The 25,397-nt window shown below is 42.8% G+C and overlaps 1 non-coding gene across 1 annotated transcript; it reads right to left on the bottom strand.

Moving 5' to 3' along the window:
- Positions 1-18,122: 18,122 nt before the first annotated feature.
- Trnaa-cgc lies at positions 18,123-18,195 on the bottom strand. The gene has a single exon. It is a non-coding gene; the product is annotated as a tRNA-Ala (tRNA).
- Positions 18,196-25,397: the final 7,202 nt, after the last annotated feature.

Raw genomic sequence — 25,397 nt, 5'->3', positions numbered from 1 at the left:
ATAGTAAGCTATCTTTCATATAGATAAGATTTTACACAGAAACTGGATATTCATTCTATGTCCCAGACATTTTGGTCGCCTTATTGTATGACTATCAACAAGGAATTGTAGTAATGTTCTTTTCTGAGCATCGTAAGGAACGTGGCTTCTCAAGCTGTAGCACTCGAAGCTTCGGTACCGGATTTTTCTGAGTTTTTGTCAAAATACCTAAATATTAGTTTAAAATTATTGTAATATTTTATGTAAGAAAGTCTAATCCGTATTCATTCTATTTCTTGATGTTCTGACTAACATTATGTACATACTTTATGAACTGATTATATGGAAGTAAGCAACGAATTTACATGACATCTTCATTACTAATGAAATGACTTCCCATCTCTTAACAATAAAATTCTCATCAACTGTCGACATATTTTATAATGCCAGAATTACGCTTTTGACTGTTGTGTGATTATTTCTGTTTGTTCTGAAGTCTTGGAACACATTTGCAGAAGTGATACACGAATAATGAGAAATTTCTCCGTAACTTCTGTTACACGATGTCGTTGCTGCCTCTGATTTTTGGTGACACAAAGAATCCGGGCCCGAGGATTAACCCTCGGTACACTCGTATCTTGCTTTCGATGCTTTGAGTCAGATGGAAGCTGCACAGAAAGAACTCAACGCAGCCCAATACCACGGCAATTATGACTTAAAAGTGAACCTTGATATGCAACTATTCAGACCGGATGAAGTTACTGTGAAGGTCGTTGATAAATTTGTAATTGTAGGAGATAAACACGAGAAGAGGCAGGACCAGTATTGATCTGTTTCAAGGAGTTTCGCTCGTCATTACTTAATACCGAAAGACGCTAATACAGACAAAATAGCATTACATTTTCTTCACATGGTGTACTTCGCATTGTTGCACCCAGAATGAAGCAGTGCCTATGCCGGACATAAATGAGAGGATATCGCCTATAGTAATACAATATGCATCAGCGTAAAACAAGTTCGAGAACCTTCATAGGTTGAGCGGTGGAAACAGCTGCAGATGAAGAAACATCATACAAGTAAAGGGGGAAACAAAATTTGTGCTCCAGGACTGGAGTAACAGTCTGTGTAAAGACAACGCATTTGTGTATTAAACTTGAGACTTTTTTCCCCCTGTAGAAGACTTTATTTCATAAATTTTTTATCTACATCAGTACTCCACAATCCACCTGACGCTATATGGAAGAGAGTATTTCTGGAACCACGGTGCACATAATTTGCTAAATAATCGCTATGATAGACGGTTAGGTTAGATTAGGTTAGTGTTGTTTAACGTCCCGTCGACAACGAGGTCATTAGAGACGGAGCGCAAGCTCGGGTTAGGGAAGGATGGGGAAGGAAATCGGCCGTGCCCTTTCAAAGGAACCATCCCGGCATTTGCCTGAAACGATTTAGGGAAATCACGGAAAACCTAAATCAGGATGGCTGGAGACGGGATTGAACCGTCGTCCTCCAGAATGCGAGTCCAGTGTGCTAACCACTGCGCCACCTCGCTCGGTGATAGACGGGTAAGCTCACAGAGCATAATTGTTTCGCAAGAGTAGAACAGTGTCCGTAAGTAAGGCAGGACAGCTCGGTAAGAAGTAAAACCTTACCAGATAAGCAGATAGCGAACAACTTTGAAACGGAAGTCTGTTGCGAACTGGAAACGCCGGCCTTGTGTTGGAGCATATGCACGAAAGCCGCTGTTCGACTCGGTCGCTGAAACTGTGTCAATGTTGATGATAAGTGCCTCAGCCTGTGCGTTCATATCTGCACAACTTGCAGCGAACTGCAAGAGGAAGGCCATCCGGCTTCACTCGCAAAAGGCAGGGACACGTTTGTCCTGTTTTTAATTATTTCCGTTGCATTGTCACGTGGTCGCTTCTTCGCTGACCGATGCTACCTGAAACTTGTTATTGTCACCGGAACCTTTTTCTCTTCCTCTAGCCTGCCTCCTTATACGGTAGCACGTAGAGTAACGAGATCAGTGAGTTGTTTACTTATCATACTTTCCTTCATAGCTTTTAGCTTTCAGTTCTCATTTAATCATTAGGTTTAAGCCACTAGCCTAGTCAGGAAACTACTGGGAAGGAATCTATTGTGTACTTGTTAAAAGAAGAATCGAGACGTAGACTAGAAATGGTGTACAGAAATCACAGGAAACCTCTTTCCAGTTCGGATCCCCTCGATAACGAGTTTTGTGCTTTTTTACTTCTCTGTCAGCGATTCGTCATCCCTGAATGTAAAATCAGTTTTTGCATTAGTACTCTCTAAGCTCTCTAAGCCCTAGAACGATATGTAACGGAGCGCACAGATTATACTAATATCGTTTCCCATCCTTTCTGTTGCTATCGTGGGTGGAGCGTGCAAAGAAAAATGGCTCTGAGCACTATGCGACTTAACTTCTGATGCCATCAATCGCCTAGAACTTAGAACTAATTAAACCTAACTAACCTAAGGACATCACACACATCCATGCCCGAGGCAGGATTCGAACCTGCGACCGTAGCGGTCGCTCGGTTCCAGACTGTAGCACCTAGAACCGCACGGCCACTCCGGCCTGCGTACAAAGAAAGATTGACGCTACCCTTCTGTATTAATTCGCTGTTTCCCCAACTTCACCATTGTGGTCATAACCAGAGATGTTTGTTGAAGAGGAAATGTGTTTCTTGGCTAATTTTGAAACTTGAGCTTTCGGTGTTTTGAGAAGCTATACGTCCTGTACAACACCTTCTTGCAGCGTTTCCGACTAGGATTTGCCAAGTATACCTGTGAGGCTTTGGATCTGGCTAGACCGACCCGTGACGAATCACGTTGATTCACGTTCAATTTTTGCTGTCTTCCGTTAACCAACTTGGTAATGGACCCAGACCAAAGTGGAAAATTCAAGGATTCATCGAACGAGGGATTACAGTTACACCAAAGACCGCATTTTATTAACAGAGCACTAAGAAGATACAACAGGTCTTCTAAAGAGACTGCCTACACTCCGCTTATCCGTCCTCTGCTAAAGTACTGCTGTACAGTATGGGATCCTTACCAGATAGGATTACTGATAACATCGATACTGTTAAAATAAGATCAGCTCATTTGGTATTATCGCAAAATAGGAGAGAGAATATCAAGGATATGATAAGAAACTTGCCAGCCGGTGTGGCCGAGCGGTTCTAGGTGCTACAGTCTGGAGCCGCGCGACCGCTACGGTCGCAGGTTCGAATCCTGCCTCGGGCATGGATGTGTGTGATGTCCTTAGGTTAGTTGGGTTTAAGTAGTTCTAAGTTCTAGGGGACTGATGACCTCAGAAGTTAAGTCCCATAGTGCTCAGAGCCATTTGAACCATAAGAAATTTCGGATGCCTATCATTAAAACAAAGGCGTTTCTTATTGTGGCGAGGTCTTTTCACGAAATTTGAGTCATCGATTTTCTCACATGAATGCGAAAATATTTTATTAATTCCCACCTCCTGCCGAACAGGCCTTGGAAGGCCCAACGGTACCGAACGGCCGCCGTGTCATCCGCAGCTTACAGGCGTCACTGGATGCGTATATGGAGGTGCATGTGGTCAGCACATCGCTCTTCCGGCCGTATGTCAGTTTACGAGACCGGAGCCGCTACTTCTCAATCAAGTAGCTCCTCAGTTTGCCTCGCAAGGGCTGAGTGCACCCCGTTTGCCAACAGCGCTCGGCAGACGGGATTGTCACTTATCCAAGTGCTAGCCCAGCCTGACAGCTCTTAACTTCAGTGATCTGGCGGGAACCGATGTTACCAGCGCGGCAAGGCCGTTGGCATAACTCCCACCTACATAGTTAGAAATAATCATCGCAATAAAATAATAAAAATTAGAGTTTACATGGACAGATTAGTTATCCATTTTTCGTACTATTCGAGAGCGGAACGGTCGAGAAATAGTCAAAAAGTGTTCATTGAAACTTCTGCCAGACATTTAATTATAAATTGCAGAGTAGTCATGTAGATGTAGAACGAGGATTTCGTTAGTGCCCTCCTACGGGCGTCGATTATATTTACTAAGGATTCTTCTGATAAATATCTGTCTTCTTCAAGGCTAGATTTATGTGGTGGTTTCGCCTGAGGTCTCTCTCCGGAGGGATACTCTAAAATACTTGATAACTGTGGCTGATTACACTGATTAATCGTCGATTGTATGATCAAACGATATCAGATATTTTCATCTACTGAAGCGCATCACATTGGTTTGCACTTCTTTTACTTATTTTTTATGAAGATATGCGAGAGACATTTCAGTAAGTCTGGTTATACTAATGATTGGTTGATAGCAACACAGCACAAACAAATCGAGGTCACTGAAGATATATTAACAAGAGACCTAAGTACAATAGGACACTATTCTCGTACGTGGGGACTTCAACAGAACCATAACAGAACTGATCCTACATGCTTTTATCTGAATAATATCCTAGATAACCGTGAAACGGACATACATTTCGAGGGTGATACTCTGACCCATAGCAAACATGCGCGGTACCTTGGGGTTATACCTGAGGGAACGCTGTCATTTAAACAGCATCTAACAAAGACTGCAGCTGTATTGAGGTCAAGAAAAAACGTTTTGTAAAAATTATGTGCTACAACATGGGATTCTGCAGCTCCGACCTTACGATTATCTGCCCTCGGCCTTGTCTACTCACTGGCAGATTATTCCTGCTCCGTCTGGGTGAACAGTAGCCACACGGAGCTGGCAGATGCACAACGAAATCGAAGAACACGGATTGTTACTGGTAAGATTAAGTTCACCCCAGTTCTGTGGTAAACTGAGAAGAAAGAGTATAATTCTGAGGAAATGTGAGAAAATCTGCAACAACCAGCAGCGGCCATTTCATGAGGACATACCTGCTATCTGGATCGACGGAGTGCCCTCTAGACACCCCCTACTGGAACAACTAGCACCGAGCGAGGTGGCGCAGTGGTTAGACACTGGACTCGCATTCGGGAGGACGACGGTTCAATCCCGCGTCCGGCCTTCCTGATTTAGGTTTTCCGTGATTTCCCTAAATCACTCCAGGCAAATGCCGGGATGGTTCCTCTGAAAGGGCACGGCCGACTTCCTTCCCCATCCTTCCCTACTCCGATGAGACCGATGACCACGCTGTCTGGTCTCCTTCCCCAAAAACAACCAACCAACCAACCAACAACTAGCAAACTGGTCAACCATAACTCCAGTCTCCACGAAGCTTGGACTCAAAAATGGTATCTTAACACTCCCACACAGCTGCACAGTTTTTACAAACTATAGGAACTTGATCTACCCTATAAGTGCACTCAACCTGATCAGGACGAACCATGGGAATTGCGTTGACCTGTTATGCAGATGGGGATAGAACACCACTGTGTGATGAACAAGACAGACTGTCAGACATAATGGTGAACCGCGCCCTCGAAATCCGTACCCTGGAAACCGCTCGGACTTCATGGACACAACAGCAAATGTGATCAATTAAATTTTGTAACTTGTGTACATATTTTATTCGTTGTTCTAAAGTGATGCCTAGTTGCCATATAATTAATAGAAATTTGTTTAGGCATTAGTTATCTGCACACCTCCTTGCATTTTGCAGCTATTTTCTAACGACAAGATCTCCCTATGCACAACTGCCTTATCTGCAACCAGGCTCAGAACTGCTACCGAGCGAGGTGGTGCCGTGGTTAGCACCCTGGACTCGCATGCGGGAGGACGACGATTCAAACCAGCATCCGGCCATCCTGATTTAGGTTTTCCGTGATTTCCCTAAATCACTTCAGCTCAATGCCGGGATGGTTCCTTTGAAAGGGCATGGCCGACTTGCTTCCCCATCCGTCCCTAATCCGGTGGACCGATGACGTCGCTGTTTGATCCCCTCCCGTGAACCAACCAATCAACCAACCAACCAAGAACTACTGTACAAACGTTGTCTCGCAGTCCTTTGGATACACAGGGTGTAATGGATATGAGTTCACATATTTCTATTTGTGACCGAGGACGGTGTACTGAACAACATTACGTCAGTACTGCGTCATAATAATTATAACTATTACAAATCGTACGAATTTAGGTTGGTTATTACCTCCAAGCACATGTGGCATTAGCAAGCCATTAATGCTTATTTTCCTTTGGGCAGCAGGTCAGGTGTTGAAGTGTGGAACCTTGGATGCGAAACGGCTAATCTATACTGACAGGTGTAGTCCACTTAGTGGTGCACTTACGACTGTGCAGAAAACATCACATCGTAAATTACGTAACGTGTTTGATGGGAGACTGTTCGACACAGAGAAATAAACAAAAAACACACTGATGTGTGTACACATTAAGGTACCACATATAAGAATACCAGCGCTTATGCATGAACAACTGTTTGTATTATCATCAAACAGAAATGATTCAGTGTAATTCCTTTCGTTGATGTCATAAGGATAAAAACCTAATTTTCTTATCCATTGTCTCATCATATCAACAGTATCAAAAATTAAAAAGAATCGTAGAGAAACTGCATTCATGTCTTACTCACAAATTTGTCCGGGCCTTAGATTTTCCATTTTCTGCAATGGAGATTTCTGATATTTGATGCTTGCTTTCTACTACCTTTATTACGTGTAGCGTTCTTCCTCTTTTGCACATTGTCTCCCATAGCTTTTATCTAATTTACTTTATCGAAAGCTTTGACACAGTCTATGAATAATAAATGTGTCTCAGGGTAGCCGTGCAGTCTAGGGCGCCTCGCCACGGTTCGCGCTGCTCCCCACGTCGGAGGTTCGAGTCCTCCCTTGGGCGTGGGTGTGTGTGTTGTCCTTAGTGTAAGTTAGATTAAGTAGTGTGTAAGCCTAGGAACCGATAACCTCAGCAATTTGATCCCACGGAACTTACCACAAATTTCCAATTTTTATATTGAACTCGCTGTGTTTCTCGACGATTTGTCTATTAGCAAACTTATTGTCTGTGCACTATCTACCTTTCCTAAAGTCCGTTTGCTGTTCTATCAGTCCGCAGTTCGTGGTCTAGTGGCTAGCGTTGCTGCCTCAGGGTTCGATTCCCGACCAGGTTGGGGATTTTCTTCGCTCCGCGACTGGTTGTTTGTGTTGTCCTCATCATTTCATCATCATTCATGACTGTGGCGAGATTGGACTGAGTAACGCTTGGGAATTTGTACGTGCGCCGATAACCGCGCAGTTGAGCGCCTCACAAACCAAACATCATCATCATTATCTTCTAGCAGAATATTTTCAACACAACTACTCTTGCTCTATGGTACTATTTTACAATACATTTTATACCCTTTTTTCCGGGAGGTACCTCTCTAGTTTTCACAATTACTTCTGCCTCCTTTCTTGTAAACAGTTAATGTTGTAGCTAATATCTAGTGCTCTGCAAGTATTTTATTTATACAGCATCTGTTAATATAGTTGAGAAATCTAGATTTCAGAGTGGGAGATTTATATTTAAATAGTTCTGTGTTAATTCCATCAGTGCCCAGTGTTTTCCTATTTTTCATTTTCCCCATTGGATCTTCTAATTCCTTCATTTCTATTTGATTAATTGTGGACATGCTGGCTACGTTTGAGAAGCGTGGCTTTGTGGAATAATTATTTATTAGTGTTTTCTGCTACCAGGCATTTATTTGTTTTACGGTTAATTTAACATAACGCAACACTTTTCTGCCTATCTTCAGGCTTTACGTGTAAATAAAACTGTTATCGAAAAGTGAATCGTCTTACACTAGAATAAAATAGAAAGTTTTGTTTACTGTTCGCTGCTGGAGGGGCTGTTGGAGTGTTTTGAAGGAAGGAGTGTGGGGGTGTTTTGGTTGGCCAGAAACTGATATTCAGTAATTTCTTCTGTTTGTGTGGAGCTGTCTCTCGTTGCTTATTGTGACTGGGGTCACAGCCTGTGTGGGATGCAAAGCTATCTGCGTCACACACAGACTCTGGTGTCAATCATAATAATCAATGAGACATAGCTCCACATAAGCAGAAGGAATCACTGGAAATCAATTTCTGTCCAACCACTGCTTCCCTCTCTGTCTTAAAATACACCTACCACCCTTCCAGCAGCTTATAGTAAACAAAAAGTTCGATAGTAATGTAGTGTAAGATGACTTTTAAAGAAAGAATGTTCTGTTTACATAAACGCCAGAAGACGGGCAGAACACGTTCAAAACGCTTTGCGTTATTTTCAATTAAACATTAAACCAATGAAAGTGACTGGTAGTAAAAAATACAGATAAATAATCCTTCATTTCTATTCTATTTAATGTCGATTCCTCCTCTACTTCGTGAGCATCGCTTTCGTCCAGATTTTTATTTACATCTTTTAATCGGAAGGACGGATCCTGAACTTGGAGAAAGTTATGATGATGCTAAGCATTCCCGACTGCATGGGATAAGTGTGTCGAGCGCGTTTGTAAGTCGGGGCGTGACTGCGGCAGCCGGCTGCGTGGAGTGGCCTTCTCAGGAAGTTCAAACGATGTGGCGAGCGCCGGGCGGCTCCCGGGCACGTCACACTCCTCTGAAATCATGTCGAGGCTACTGCTCCCGGCCGAGGTCAATTCCATCGGCTGCCGATACTAACGTCGCGAAGCGCGACGTGACGGGCCACGCACAGACTTTCGCAGGCGCCGTCTTTGAAAAAGAGGGTGGTTAGCGCTCTCTGCAAGCCAGCTCAGCCCAACAAATGCCACAATTGCTCCTTTTTAGGCTAAACTGTAACCCCTGTGCCCTCAAGCAATAGATGCGTAAGGATTCGTACACACTGCCTCACATAATCTCTCAGTCTCCATGTTTACTCAGACTCATAGGTAGAGATGGAAGACATGGGAGACTACAAATTGAATGACGTAGGTTCCATTATTTTAAATATTTAGCGGACAGTTAGTGGATAACGTCGAAAGTTCTACACTACTGGCCATTAAAATTGCTACACCACGAAGATGACGTCCTACAGACGCGAAATTTAACCGACAGGAAGAAGATGCTGTGATATGCAAATGATTAGCTTTTCAGAGCATTCAAACAAGGATGGCGCCGGCGGCGACACCTACAACGTGCAGACATGAGGAAAGTTTCCAACCGATTTCTCATACACAAACAGCAGTTGAACGGCGTTGCCTGGTGAAACGTTGTTTTGATGCCTCGTGTAAGGAGGAGAAATGCGTACCATCACGTTTCTGACTTTGATAAAGGTCGGATTGCGGTTTATCGTATCACGACATTGCTGCTCGCGTTGGTCGAGATCCAATGACTGTTAGCAGAATATGGAGTCGGTGGGTTCAGGAGGGTAATACGGAACGCCGTGCTGGACCCAACGGCCTCGTATTACTAGCAGTCGAGATGACAGGCTCCTTATCCGCATGGCTGTAACGGATCGTGCAGCCACGTCTCAATCTCTGAGTCAACAGATGGGGATGCATGCAAGACAACCACCATCTGCAGAACAGTTCGACGACGTTTGCAGCAGCATGGTCTATCAGCTCTGAGACCATGGCTGCCGCTACCCTTGACGCTGCATCACAGACAGGAGCGCCTGCGATGGTGTACTCAACGACGAACCTGGGTGCACGAATGGCAAAACTTCAGTTTTTCGGATGAATCCATGTTCTGTTTACAGCATCATGATGGTCACATCCGTGTTTGGCGACATCGCGGTGAACGCACATTGGAAGCGTATATTCGTCACGCCATACTGGCGTATCACCCGGTGCGATGGTATGGGGTGCCATTGGTTACACGTCTCCGTCACCTCTTCTTCGCATTGACGGCACTTTGAACAGTGGACGTTACATTTCAGATGTGTTACGACCCGTGGCTCTACCCTTCATTCGATCCCTGCGAAACCCTACATTTCAGCAGGATAATGCACGGCCGGATGTTGCAGGTCCTGTACGGGCCTTTCTGGATACAGAAAATGTTCGACTGCTGCCCTGGCCGGCACGTTCTCCAGATCTATCACCAATTGAAAACGTCTGGTCAATGGTGGCGGAGCAACTGGCTCATCACAATACGCCAGTCACTACTCTTGATGAACTGTGGTATCGTGTTGAAGCTGCATGGGCAGCTGCACCTGTACATGCCATCCAAGGTCTGTTTGACTCAATGCCCAGGCGTGTCAAGGCCGTTATTACGGCCAGAGGTGGTTGTTCTGGGTACTGATCTCTCAGGATCTATGCACCCAAACTGCGTGAAAATGTAATCACATGTCAGTTCTAGTATAATATATTTGTCCAATGAATATCCGTTTATCATCTGCATTTCTTCTTGTTGAAGCAATTTTTAATGGCCAGTAGTATATGAGACATTTTGCGGACAATGGTGCAGCCTGTAGAACGGCTGCAACGATTGAAGACCGCAGCCGATCTATAAGGGTGCAAGGGCTGGAAGTTGAAACTGAACGCAAATAATTATAACGTAGTGCGCCCAATAGGCGAAGAGATCCACTAATTTTTGAATGGAATCATGCTGCCATTTGACTGTAAATTTTTACTATTTATTTCAACATCATGTTTTCGGCTGTAGAGCCGTTTTCGAGGCCAATGTTGAAAACTCCATTGCAAAACTCCATTCCACTAGTAATGGAGTTTTCGCCGTTGCCTCTGAAAATGGCCCTGCACCCGAAATCGTGATATTGAAATAAATCCATATATAAAAATATTCAGTCTGGTATGTTCGTGTTCGCAAAACTGGAAAATTTGTTTGTCGATTGACTTGAAGTTTTAAACAACGTTGTATGCGAAAACGCGTGAGTTTTGTTTATATATATATATATATATATATATATATATATATATATATAATCTTAATAAATATGTAATAGGGAAACGCTGTTACCAAAAATTTCGGAAAGTTCTTGAGCGATTTAATTCTAGTTTTTACAGAATCCTCTAATGAACATTCGGAAGGACATAAAAACGTACTAAGCAAAAGACTCGAAACGTTCTTAACCGTTTCACTTCAAATTTTAAACAATGTTCTATAAAACATTCAGAAGATTATTGATGATATATTTTGAAACAATGTACAAATTTTCTCTTAAAACCGACAGCGAGAAAGAAAATGCTCTGCCGTGAAAATGTGCGGTTTGTTTCCTTTGTCGCATACAGTTTCAACAACGATAGTGGGGATTTTAAACAGTTAGGGGAATTGTTTCTCCCATATATATTGTTTCTCATTATATGTATTTGTAATTCTGGCTTATATGCCTATGGTTAGACTACTGCTACAGAGTCTAAATTTGCAATAACAACAAACAAAGCTCAAGGTCCGAGGTGGGGGGGAGAGGAAATGAACACAGAGGTGCGAGGTGATGAACAGAGAGAGGGGGAAGGAGGAGGACATGGACAGTGGGAAAAAAGGCTGCCCAAATCATCACATTTCCGTCCGCCCCGGTAGCTGAGTGGTCAGCGTAACAGACTGTCAATCCTAAGTGCCCGAGTTCAATTCCCGGCTGGGTCGGAAATTTTCTCCGCTCAGGGACTGGGTGTTGTGTTGTCCTAATCATCATCATTTCATCCCCATCGACGCGCAGGTCGCCGAAGTGGCGTCAAATCGAAAGACCTGTACTAGGCGAACGGTCTACCCGACGGGAGGCCCTAGCCACACATTTCCATCACCAAAATTTCTGCTCGTTCTTACCTGCTACTCTGTTCTCAGATCATTCCAATAATACTGCCCATCTAAAAAACCTCCTCTCATCTCTGAACATCACTTTATCCCATCCTGAAGTCCATGACACACGTTTTTCAGCAAACTCCAGTCTAACCTGTTTATGTTTGGGAGTTAGTGCGGGTTTCTGCAGTCGTTTCTTAATTGCAAGATGTTTGCCATGTGCCAAAATGTATCGTACACGTCTCGTAGTTAGTAGGTACTGTAAATCAGCAAAAAGTTGAGAAGAATAACTGTTCCCTCTCTGCTGTAAAGACAAGTACCCACTCACTAACACAGTGCAGATCCGTCTGCATTTATACTGAGTTCATCCCTCTGCCACCTAAAGCGTTGATGCCCTGTTATGCATGTAGTGTACTACTCACATAAAAGGCAATACCGTTTGACTGCATTTGTCGGTACACTCAATTTCATACTATTGCATACACATTATGCACAACTATTCCAACCAACAATGTTAATTTTCTTCCAAATACCCATGCCTCTTTACCGATTTCCACTACTGTAGAACGGATCCACTACGAAGCCATCACATACTCGTTAGAGGACTACAAGAAGAGGGGAAGAGCTATTAGGAGGTTCATCGAAGAATAAAGCTATGTAAAGCACGATCTATTCACGAGAACAACAAGAAAGAAGTGATGTATTATAGTTTTAGAAACTATCTGTCAGCTTTTATCATAATGTTCAATAACGCTAACCACAGTATCATACACTAATGTATTTGCGTTACTGAACTTTGTTGTTGAAACTGACAACTTTCAAACACGCTACAACCATGACCTTTCATGCAGTAAAAAGTTATACCGTTAAAAATAAATAACGGATTGAAGCAACCTTCGCCAGGCTCCATACAGTGTCTTGCGGGATAATTGCATAGATGTACTAGAGAAGTGCGCTATAAAACAGTTAGTATATGTCAAGCATTATTAATGTTATGGCACTGAGTTAATACGTTATAAACAATAACATAATTCTTTGAAACATACTGCAGTGAGTTCCACACAGCAGGGAACTGCTAGTTATCACATCCACACATCCAGTATGTTTTAAATTCTTTATATGAAAGACATTAGTCTTGCCGGAGTGGCATAATGTGTGACACTTATCAACTGTTTTATAGCAACTTGCAGTATAGTGCAGAAAACCGGCTACAGCAGAGGAACAAATCGAGATGTACATCTCAGAGTAATGTAAAAACTTCTCAAAACGCTCGAAATGTGGCGAATATAATAATAAAAATAACATGACTGACATAAATAATTCTTTCATTTTGTACGAATTACAGGTAATAAAAAACGGTTTTACTGATAGCCTACTGGCGCCATAACTGGTGTTCACAGAAATTCTGATGAAGATGAGATGACAAACTGTATAGCCATGACTTATTTACTTTTTATTCATTTATTTCTCAAGTAAAGACCTGCTGCTTATTGTTATATAGCAGGTCGTACATTTTGTGATTTGACATGTTGTTGCTGTTGTGGTGGTCTGCAGCCCAGAGACTGGTTTGGTGCAGCTCTCCATGATACTCTATCCTGTGCAATCCTCTTAATCTCCAAATAACTACACAAACCTACCTCCTTCTGAATCTGCTTATTGTATTCATCTCTTGGTCTCTTTCTGCGATGTTTACCCTCCACATTTCCCTTCATCACTAAATTGGTGATCCCTTGATGCCTCAGAACATGTCCTAGCAACCGATCCTTTATCCTAGTCAATTTTACATGTTGCATCATACACATTCAGTTTTATTACTCGTAAATTTTTTGAGAATTTTACAAAACGATAAAATGAAGAAATTAAAAAATATAGAAAAGTACAAATGCATATATACAATTTTCTTTAAACTTGTTACTAACTTAGATAACGACAATAATAAATATGATACATAATAGGATGTGGATGTATTTTAAATTTAAATTAAAAGTGTATGTAATGGAAGAAATAATAGATGGGAATTTAACTTAGATATGAGTGACAGTTCTTTCCTTTATACCTTCTGTTTGTGGCTACATCTGTTACATATGTTGCCTTGACTTTGCTAATAATTAATTAATAATGTATTGATTAATTAGGTTACAGTGTGTTTCCGAGCGTAAGGCTACGTTGGAGATTGGGAATTGATTTAATATGTCACAGTCAGCTGCATCAGGTGCGAGGGGACTCAAATATAGCTACTTTGTTAATGTGACTACATACTTAACAGAAATACCGTCTCTAACGACAGCGCTGTAGACGGGACGTTAAACCCTAATCTTCCTTCGACAGAAATATGGACACCATAAAAAACTGAAAGTAGGAGAACCAAGGCGATGGGTATGTTACGCAAGAGATAAGTTCACTGTAATGACAAAGACAAGAAAGAAAACCCGAATAGGGCGTAGAGTGAGATAATGTTATGGTAATGAAAACACAACTCTTATCTTAAAACAACATAGTCAGTTTGCACTTAGGAGAATAGAATAAACGTACAGCAAAGTAAAATATTTCGTGACTTGATGCTGCCGGATATTATGTCGATGTTTGTGATGCTAGTGGCGCCACCGTTCCAGCTGGAACTTAAAACATCTCGACAAATTTCTCTGCAGCCTCTCAAAGTCGAGAGCCCGCTTCTATGCGCCACTAAAATTATAGACGCTGTCCCGGTTTTTTGTTGTTTACTGATAAATTTAAATAAACTTTTATTTTATTCAACTCAAATCTTGTCCCATGTATCAACCTATTAAGAGGCCGCAGAAATCAAAATATATTGAGCACATCTCCAAGAAGCCATCATGAACCATGACTGAGCAGCAAAAAGTTGGTGCATTCCTGTAGACCAGGGGTCTCCAAACGTTTTAGTCCGCGGGCCACATTGACTCCTCCACGAAGTCATAAGGGCCAAGATCTACCTAGTGGGGTTAAAGCGCCCTAGCATTCCATGATCACCGTAATGTAAGGCTAAAGGAAAGATGAAATGACAAAAATCGAAGGTTGTGGGAATTGCTAGCACTGAAACGAACTACGATTTTTATTTAATTACATAATTTTGATTGGTGGACGTACCTGACCGAAATTCTGGCGTATTTTATTCTGGCGAATTTCACCGACAAAAAAGTATGTCACTGCACATTGTTCACGAAAGCGTCCTGCAAAGTTAACGAAATCTCAAAATGATTGTAATCAACACTATTACTGCAAGACGTAACAGAGGTAGAGTATGTCAACGCATTGTTATTTCGAGCGGTGCAAAAATAAGTTTAGTTATGTAGTCTTGTAGCGAGTAGCAGAGCCAATGTCGCGGTGTATTGGTCGCGATAGGCCTCGAAACTCAATTGTTGGCGGGCCGGATACCGGCAACTCGTTATGTTTATATGGGGACCTCGACAATTTTTTGAAAGTACACGTTACATATTAACCTTTATTGTTCGTCTAATCTTTATGATTAAGTTTGCAAATGTCACGGATACGTTTCAACGTTGTGCTCAGAGAGCACATAGATAATAACGGCACGTTTAGAAACCACATTAATGTCTGAAACTGTGACCCCAGCCTTACGAGGCAGCCAGGCTGTCCCGAGACCGCAGATATCTGCTTTTAAATGAATAGTTTTAACAAAGTGTGGCATGATCACAATGAAGGGAAGCGATCCAGCCTTTGAAATTGTAGAATTTCTGTCTTTGATCGCAATGTTTTTTTTTAATATTTTTTACCAAGTAAAATATAAAACATTCTTGTGATCACAGACTGCTAACAATTCTACAATTGTTGCGTTTAAAACTTTATTGCCAGGTCTCCGTATTAATTTTGTATTCTCCTCGATATAATAGAAGAAATATTGCAGAGGATCAACACAGTCGTAGAATAAGTTTACCCCTCTTCCGCTCCGTAATTATAGTGTTGTGGGCAATCGGACTATTAGCATGACAATCTTAAGTAAATAGGCCGCTTTTGTTTGGCATATTTAAAGTCTCATAAAACTTCGAGGCGCCTAATGTATTAACAGCTCCTTACTCTCATTACATGATACTTAGGTAGTAAGACTAACGTTATTAAAACACTTCACTACTATTAAATAACTCAGATATATCTACAACGGAGAGTCGATATCTGCAACTGGTTTTTATCGACATCATCGTCATATGCACCCATGCTTACTGTTACTGCACTCACAGCTCTGTATTCACAATGAAATAATGCATAATTTTTCTTGATGTTGAATCATTAACAAATACACTTCACTGCTCTGTATGCAGTTGATCTTTTATCTTGCATTACTAATCGATAGAGAAATACTTCCCGCCACGTGCATATATCTCAAATACAGTAACTTCACCGTTATTAATCTCACTTTTTTCAGAATTACATCCATTCGGCACCATGCCCAGAATCTTCATCGTGACATTTCTATAAAGCAAAGCTTTCTTCAACAAGTAGGTTAATTTGAATATCACAGTGCTTTACTACATATGGTCCTGTTGAGAGTGGTATGCTCTGCCATGCCTTCTTCCGACCTTTGGACCGATGTGCCCACCAAATTATAGACGGGCCTACAGTTTAACGTGGACTACGAAACACAGTCCCACTTCTCATTTTTTCACACTAAAAATCATTGCCAGAGGTGAAAGAAGCAATGGCAGAAATGTTCTAGGGTCACTGAAAAATAGTACGTTCACTCTGCAGGCATATGTCTGCTCGTTCTTCCAACCTTCCCAGAAGAGACCACGCGACACTCTTGCTGGCCGAGTAGCCTTCAATTACTGGATTGTTGTGACGAGCTTGATGACGCTTTTGCTCCTAATAGTGTTAAATTACTCGAGATACACCCAGAAAAATTAACGCTACGTCAAGAATTTACTCGACGCGGGGTATAAGTACTATTATATGGCATGATCCAGCAGAAAACATTGTATTTAGTTTAATACGATAGCCAGGAGTAGAAACAAATATCATATCCTACTAACGTCGAGTCATTTTTAGGGTGGGGGAGGTGTGACTTTGCGTGCAACGCCCCTGAGCATTGAACGCGCACGTGACGTTAAACTCCAATGTATTGCATATGCTGGATGTGCTGTGAAAATATGCTGTTTCGGTATCTTTCTCACTGACAGTTTCAAATGGGATAGGTGGGAATATAAACCATTAGACAGTTCGTTTCTCCCATACATATTCTTTCTGCTTATACATATTATCGCAAGTAATTATACACACAACAACGTGCCGTTTTCTTTCTCTCCGTCGGTTTTAAAGAAAAATGGAAACTAGTATTTAGATTAGAATACTACTACTACTACCGAGCGAGGTGGCGCAGTGGTTAGCACACTGGACTCGCATTCGGAAGGACGGCGGTTCAATCCCGCGTCCGGCCATCCTGATTTAGGTTTTCCGTGATTTCCCTAAATCGCTCCAGGCAAATGCCGGGATGGTTCCTCTGAAAGGGCACGGCCGACTTCCTTCCCCATCCTTCCCTAATCCCATGAGACCGATGACCACGCTGTCTGGTCTCCTTCCCCAAACCAACCAACCAACCAACCAACCAACCAACTACTACTACTACTACTACTACTACCGAATCGTCTGAAACTTTGTAATCCTATCCAATCACAGATTATAACTATACGAAATACTGTCATTGAAGTTACTATCCTCACAGATCTAGCAGCTGAAGACGCGTCTCTCATGTAGCAATGATCCCAACCGATTGAAACATTCATCTTAAGGGACTTCAGTTCCCAATGAAGGTTTCCTTAGAAAGAACAACAAGGATCAATGTCAGAGAGACGGTAACGGGACAGAGGGGTGGGGGCAATGAACTGGACATAGAGAGGGGGCAGGAGGAGATGGACGAAGAGAGGTGGGAGGAGGTGATGCATAGAGAGAGGGGGAGGGGGGAGAAGAAGATGGACAATGTGAAGGGGGAGGGAGAGAGAAGGAGAGAACGAGTTTATGATGTATATCTGGTTCCCGTATATATTTAGCAATTTCCGGGGTCGTTAGAAAATAATAATTCTTTATTACATCATAATTCTGAAGAGCGTTATAATACGAAGCATAGTCTAAAGTTTTAAAGAATAAAGTTACATAATCAGTTTTTTGTTGTTTGCAGGTAAATGTTCGCAGTTTTGGTGTACACTGAAATCTCCATGGCACAGTTCTGTAGCATGCCGCTAGAGGAGCCAAACCGATGTGGTACAGTCCAGAAGTGGAGATGGGCTACGTCATTTTGTTTTGGCAGTTCTAGAGGAGATCAGTGTTTAATGTCCTGTCGACAACGAGGTCACTTTAGAGGAGGAGGAGATTAGTGTTTAACGTCCCGTCGACAACGAGGTCATTAGAGACGGAGCGCAAGCTCGGATTAGGGAAGGACGGGGAAGGAAATCGGCCGTGCCCTTTCAAAGGAACCATCCCGGCATTTGCCTGAAAGAATTTAGGGAAATCGCGGAAAACCCAAATCAGGATGGCCGGAGACGGGATTGAACCGTCGTCCTCCCGAATGCGAGTCCAGTGTGCTAACCACTGCACCACCTCGCTCGGTGAGGTCACTTTAGACGCGGCACAAGCTCGGACTAGGGAAGGGTGGAGAAGGGAAGCGGCCATGCCCTTTCGAAGAAGCTATTCCGGCATTTGCCTTAAGCGATTCAGGGAAATCACGGAAAAGCTAAATCAGGATGGCCGAACGCGGGTTTGAACCGACGTCCTCCCGAATGCGAGTCCAGGGTGCTAACCACAACGCCACCTCGTTCTGTTTTTGGCTGTTCTAGCGGTGTGCTAACGTACTGTGGCGCCGAGAGGTCACTGTTTACCACAACTACAAACATTTACCTACAAACAACAGAAAATTAGTTACGTAACTTTATTTCTTCGAGGCGATAATTGAAACTTTATAACTAGCCCTGGTATATACAAACGGATACTGCTATTCTCGACATGTAATTCTGTCCTCGGAAGCTCTCTTCCTCTTAATTTCTTCTGCTGTCAACGCCAAACCTTAGTCAGAGGAATTATTACAAAGAACAGCAAACGTTTCTGTTGTTTATATATACGATGTATGTTATTTAAAAAAACTGATAAATTAAGACGTCTGGCTAAATAAAACTGCATTACGTTTACGCTAACATCGTTGTGTTTTTATGGTGGAGTCCAGGGTGCTAACCACAACGCCACCTCGTTCAGTTTTAGATCACATCCAGCGAAGGGGAAAGCGAGAAATAGGGAGAGTGGGAGATGCAGAATTCATTGTTGATCCGAAAAAGTCTCCATCACTAGTTTCTAGTGAATATCGGAATGTGTCAAAATACACAGTCTGTGCGCGCTCGAATCTCTCTAATTTTACATTTGTGATCTCCTCGGGAGGTATAAGTAGGAGGAAGCAATATATTCGATACCTCATCCAGAAACACGCCCTCTCGAAACCTGGCGAGCAAGCTACACCGCGATGCAGAGCGCCTCTCTTGCAGGGTCTGCCACTTGAGTTTGCTAAACATCTCCGTAACGCTATCACGCTTACCAAATAACCCTGTGACGAAACGCGCCGCTCTCCTTTGGATCTCCTCTATCTCCTCCGTCAACCCGACCTGGTACGGATCCCACACTGATGAGCAATACTCAAGTATAGGCCGAGCGAGTGTTTTGTAAGCCACCTCCTTTGTTGAAGGACTACATTTTCTAAGGACTCTCCCAATGAATCTCAACCTGGGACCCGCCTTACCAACAATTAATTTTATACGATCATTCCACTTCAAATCGTTCCGTACTCATACTCCCAGATATTTTACAGAAGTAACTGCTACCAGTGTTTATTCCGCTATCATATAGCCATACAATAAAGGATCCTTCTTTCTATGAATTCGCAATACATTACATTTATCTATGTTAAGGGTCAGTGTCCACTCCCTGCACCAAGTGCCTATCCGCTGCAGATCTTCCTGCATTTCGCTGCAATTTTCTAATACTGTAACTTCTCTGTATACTACAGCATCATCCGCGAAAAGCCGCATGGAACTTCCGACACTATCTACTAGGTCATTTATATATATTGTGAAAAGCAATGGTCTCATAACACTCCCCTGTGGTACGCCAGAGGCTACTTTAACGTCTGTAGACGTCTCTCCATTGAGAGCCTATACTCCGAATGCAATGATGTCGTTGTCGACAGGGCGTAAAACCTAAATTTTCCTTCTTCTCTCCTAACAGGTAAAATTCCGGTTGACCGGTGACTCCGGTACCACATAGGGTGCATCAGAACGATACAGCAAACCTGACTGCAACGACAACCGCCGGCCTAGAGGGCACCCGAGACATTCGCTGCCGGGACTATTCCGCTGGTCGCAGTGCCATATTGCACCTGAGACGCTCCGTTCCCGATATCGATGTACGATCTGTTTGAGAAGCGGTTGGGGGTGAACAACCTAGTGGCAACACAGCGAGTATAAATAACGCTATAAGAGAGCGACAGCGGCGCAGCGTGCAGCTGCAGTTATGAACGCGGCGTATATCAGAATGGAAAGAGAGAGGAGCTTTCCTCGGCCGGCGCTTTCCACGAGGAGAAAGTTGATTGCTCGCGTTATGAGTGTTTCCTTTTTTTCTGTGATGCTGCGAACCGTGCAAGCCAAGAAAGTAAAAGCGGCCGACACTTTCTCTGGTCCGCCCTCGGAGAGGCCGCTTTCATCGCGGGCCCGCAGCGTTTCCACAAACCACCAGCTCCGCCAGCAAAATGCCAAGTAGCTTCCCTTATCTCGGCTTTTACCCTCCTGCCATAGTCTTCACATGCAGCGCATATCCTACTACCCCCCCACACACGGCGTCCCGGGAGAAATGTACAGGGACATGACAGCAATGATCATTCGAAGCAAAAAAGTCGAGTAAACGTGGTCTCTAAAATGCACAGGCCTCTTTTAAGGGGTACTGTGAAATAAATCTCTTCTAGTGCAAACTCTTTGCTTTCTAGATTTTGGGACGAGGTGTTATGAATCAAAAAAAGAAAAAAATGTTCGTAAACAGGGGCACATTTCAGTGTAAACCTTAAGACCTATGATCAGTTGTGTGTCACATTAGCAAAAATGAACAAGCGCTCATGCGTAGCTCTTAAGGTAGGCAGTTCGGAACCCATGTTTACTGCACGTTTTTTACTTGTTTTGGTCCATACTACCACCTCTCAAAATATGGAAAGCAAGGTGCTTGCAGTAGAAAAGGTTTGTTTCACAGTACCGAAAATAAAGTTGTGCTCATAACTCTTAAGGTATACATTTTAGATCCCACGTTCACTAGACTTTTTTGCTTCAAATGATCGTTCCTATCAAACCCCTGAATACTGACCACTCCCCCTGAGACTTTTTTGCTTCAAATGATCGTTCCTATCAAACCCCTGAATACTGACCACTCCCCCTGAGACACGCAGTGCACATACTGCGCCAAGTACTGCTTAATGACGCAACAGATGCGAGGAGCGTATCTGCCTATTCAATTGAAGGATACCACCTTTAGTTGCGCGGTCAAGAAACGTCAGTGTACGAGATGTGCCGATAAGCTACGTGTGTCCAGAATTTGAGAGATTCTTCATCGTGTAGCCTCGTAAATTGCCAACTTCTGAGAGCTTTTATGAATTAAATTCGTTAGCTACCTGTATTCCTTTTCTTTTATTCAAAGATACATACTTTACGTCAATTACCTGCATTCCCTTTTTTTATTTATTTTTTTTACTGTATATTTTCAGAGCGAAATCTCCATCTCCAGTTGCGACGGTGCCTATCTGCATTGCCCATTAAGCCCTCGAGTCTCGATGATTAATGTCTCGTAGAACAACTGTAAACTGTCTAAAGGACATCATATTCGACGTTGCCTGTATAAGTTATTTATTTCGCAATTGAAATTTCGACGTTGGGCCATTTTCAAGTGGTACTGCACTGTAGATGAAATTCCTCTCTCAAATCGAGGTGATCTTTAGACGTTGGTATCGGTAAGTCCCACATCCATAGTGGTCAAAAAGTTATAAGGTGCTTACCCTGCAACGATAGCACGACAGTAACAGAAGAGAAAAAATGTTCTCATACTTCGACTGAAATTAGGTCGCCCGAAGACGTATCATTTACATATTTAGGAAATAATGTTCCGTCAGTATTGGATGCATTAAAGGGATTGGAGACATATGGGGAAGGAAACCGAAAGTGTCCATCTTAGCACAAAAAAAAAAAAACAGTGGCTGGACGTGGATCCGAAATATGTTGACCATAACTTCCTCTATCCAAATACGTAGCTTTCTTGTAGTGCTTCAGAGGACCTTTATTGTTCTTCCCCTGTCTTTGCATGTGGGTGAGTCATTTGTTGGCTAAAATGGCTCTGAGCACTATGGGACTTAACATCTAGGTCCCCTAGAACTTAGAACTACTTAAATCAAACTAACCTAAGGACATCACACACATCCATGCCCGACGCAGTATTCGAACCTGCGACCGTAGCAGTCGCGCGGTTCCGGTCTGAAGCGCCTAGAACCGCTCAGCCACCGCGGCCGGCGGAGTCATATGTTACCAACAAATGAATTTTCTACAAGTCACCTGAAAATACGCTTGTTACTGTTAATGGCACAAATTTTGCAGGTCCGACCGCTGTGTCTAAAGCAATGAGGGGATACTGAAGTTAAGTATCAACGTCGACAACTATGGCACTATAAACGGAACACAAGCTTATTTGGGGAATGTAAGAGAGGACATTGGCCGTGTCCTTCATTTGAAATGATTTATAGAAACAATGATAAGAATTTCCAGCCATGAGTTTCAACCTCTCTCCTCCAGCTTTCTAATCCACTGAGCTTCATATTTCGATTTTTGCTGGAGGGGAAGTCGGATATACGTTTCGTGAATGGGTTGGCTTTGTGAGCATTACTGAGTACGTTTCAAGAGATGATCTCTGAGAGGATTCGCACAGGGAACTGGTGACAATATGAAGTTGAGACTCTATACTGATGAACTACTCCATTATTTTCGGAAGAGAATTTTATGTGTGGGTCCGTAACTGATACGATATTTGTGTGGAAGTAACGAGTCTATGGCCACAATTTTATTTTTTATTTATGTTTGTTTCTTCGCTACTAGTTTTGGGGCCGCAACTCCGTTCTCAAGAAACAAATATCAATACAAAGCAAAAAACAAAGATCAATAAAAAATGAAGTGTAGGTGTGGAACAACTGTTTTCAGAAAAGTACATAAATATTCAATCGCTAATAAAGGGAAATAGCTCTGAAAACTCTGAAATATAAAAAACTGAAGAGAGAAACTGCGAGTTCCCAAGAATGTCTCTGCCCCATTGCAGACAGTAAGGCCAAAGTTAGTAAGTACCATGTACTTCATCTGCAATGGACACGAGGTTACTACACATAAAATTCAATCTTCAACTGATGCATTCGAGCTTGGTAAGTGTGGCGGAGTCGGGGCGAATAAACGACCGCAGTGCGCCCTTCGCCAGTGCATTGTTGCAGGAGGCTCCTGTTGCGATGTGCGTGACGCGAGCATTACGAGCAAAGCTGCGGTAACAGAGCCCCGTGTGCAGCCGGGAAAGTGCATAGGAAGTGCAACAGTGGAAAGTAGGCGCTGCGCTTTCACTGCGGCTCAGCTCCCTCCGTTACGTGTGCCGTGCGCTTTTCCTAGCCAGCTCATGTAACAGCCTAGCATTGTTCTAAAATTCGCGGCCTCAACTATTCCCTTTGTGCTCTGGTCTTCTAGCAAACTTCGGAAACAATTCAATCATGTGATCCTAATATCGAAGTTTCAAACGCGCACTTCTTTCCTTGTTTGCTGCACTGATCTAATGCTCAATTTTATATCGGAAGACTTCGGACAAATTGCGTTTTAAACCACATATATAGTTAAATAAACATCATTTAAAGGTTGCTTTTCCCCAAATGGAGTGGTGTCACTGGGGTGCGTGCCCTGAGCGCCGTTTCCATTGGAGCGCAGTTTTGTGACAGGCGAAAAAAATGAAGAGCAAAAAGAGAAAACTGGGAAGAGGAAAAATAAATGAGAGAGAAAAAAGAAGAAATAGAACAAGAAATGGAAGAAATAGAAGGTGTAGCAGAAGGAAAAAGATGTGATGGTGATAAAAAAATGTGTGACTAGGGCCTCCCGTCGGGTAGACCGTTCGCCGGATGCAGGTTTTTCGATTTGACGCCACTTCGGCGACTTGCACTTCGATGGGAATGAAATGATGATTAGGAAACACAACACCCAGTCCCTGAGCGGCGAAAATCTCCGACCCCGCCGTGAATCGAACCCGGGCCCTTAGGATTGACATTCTGTCGCGCTGACCACTCAGCTACCGGGGATGGACATGGTGGTGATGATGATGATGAAAAGAATGCATTTGAGTGCAGTAAAATGCAGAGGGGACTGAGCTGAATGAAATGGAATTGCGAGAAGATTTGAATTCGACTGTGCTAAGCAACAGTTTTATAAGACCGAATTTTGCGTAGTACAGAGACGCTTGTTTATTGGTTTAGACTACCACATGGAGCCCCTCTCATGCTGAGTGAGCCAACGTTATGAACGTGTAAAGAGTTGGTTCAAATGGCTCTGGGCACTATGAGACTTAACATACGAGGTCATCAGTCCTCTAGACTTAGAACTACTTAAACCTAACTAACTTAAGGACATGACACACATCCATGCCCGAGGCAGGATTCGAACCTGCGACCGTAGCGTTCGCGCGGTTCCAGACTGAAGCACCTAGAACCGCTCGGCAATATCGGCCGGCGTGTAAAGAGTGTTTCTTCGTTTTTAGTTTCGTTTGTTACTGCTTTCCATTGACCGATAATGAAAGAATGAAAAAGAACCGCTTTAATGTTATAAGCAGTGCGACTTTGGGCTATGTGTTGTTCCATATTTTGAATCGTACCTTACAAAAAAAAAATACTAAAATGCGTTTCTTTTACTTCACTGTAAAGTTATACTAATCCCAATAAATGGATAAACAGGCTAAACAGCTTTGAAAATTGAGTGACGTCACAGTGGGCGAGGAGAACGACAGTTTTAAGTTTGCCCCTGGTGCCAGTTACCCTAGTTACTCCGACGTACGTGTGATAGTTTCAGCTTCTATTAAGCACGAAACGCAGGCAGCATTCACCACGTTACCACAGTCAAGCCCCTCCCTCCCTGTTTCCTTGCTATATGAAGCGTACCCTTCTTCCTTCAGTATCAAAGGACACTCCACCCCGGCAGAAATCTCTAGATATTCGCACTTCCAGCGGAGGGGCCAAGGTCAAAACTCTGTGGAAGTACTAATTTAAACAATTTGAGCAAGATAATGACAGACATCGTCTATTCGAATTTTTTATAATAACGTCACATTTCTGTCTACTCTCGAAGTCCAGCCTGGATGCACATCCTTAGTACCAAGCCTTTTACCATACGTCTGTTTCTATCACTCGGGATGCTGACCTGCGAACACCCCAAATAATCTGTGTTCCCCAATTCTTTTGTTTCAAATCTTGGCTTCACTATAATGAAATTAATATTGTCTGCAAAACTTTTTTGAAGTTAATGCTTTAATTAATCAAAGTAATCTTAGAAAGGAACAGTAAACTCTTATTCCCGCTACCTGTAACAATATGAAGAAGAAAGAACGGAAAACCGAACGAGTGCGTGTAGTGTTATACAAAGTGAGGAACAAAGAATACAATTGTCTTTGAACATCATCAACTTCTTCTGAAATTTAGAAGTTTGAACTTTGTTTCTGTTTATAGTGTT

This window comes from Schistocerca piceifrons, chromosome X, assembly GCF_021461385.2.
Source record: "Schistocerca piceifrons isolate TAMUIC-IGC-003096 chromosome X, iqSchPice1.1, whole genome shotgun sequence".
NCBI classification, from domain to species: Eukaryota; Metazoa; Arthropoda; class Insecta; order Orthoptera; family Acrididae; genus Schistocerca; species Schistocerca piceifrons.
This window is presented reverse-complemented; position numbering and strand designations above follow the sequence as displayed.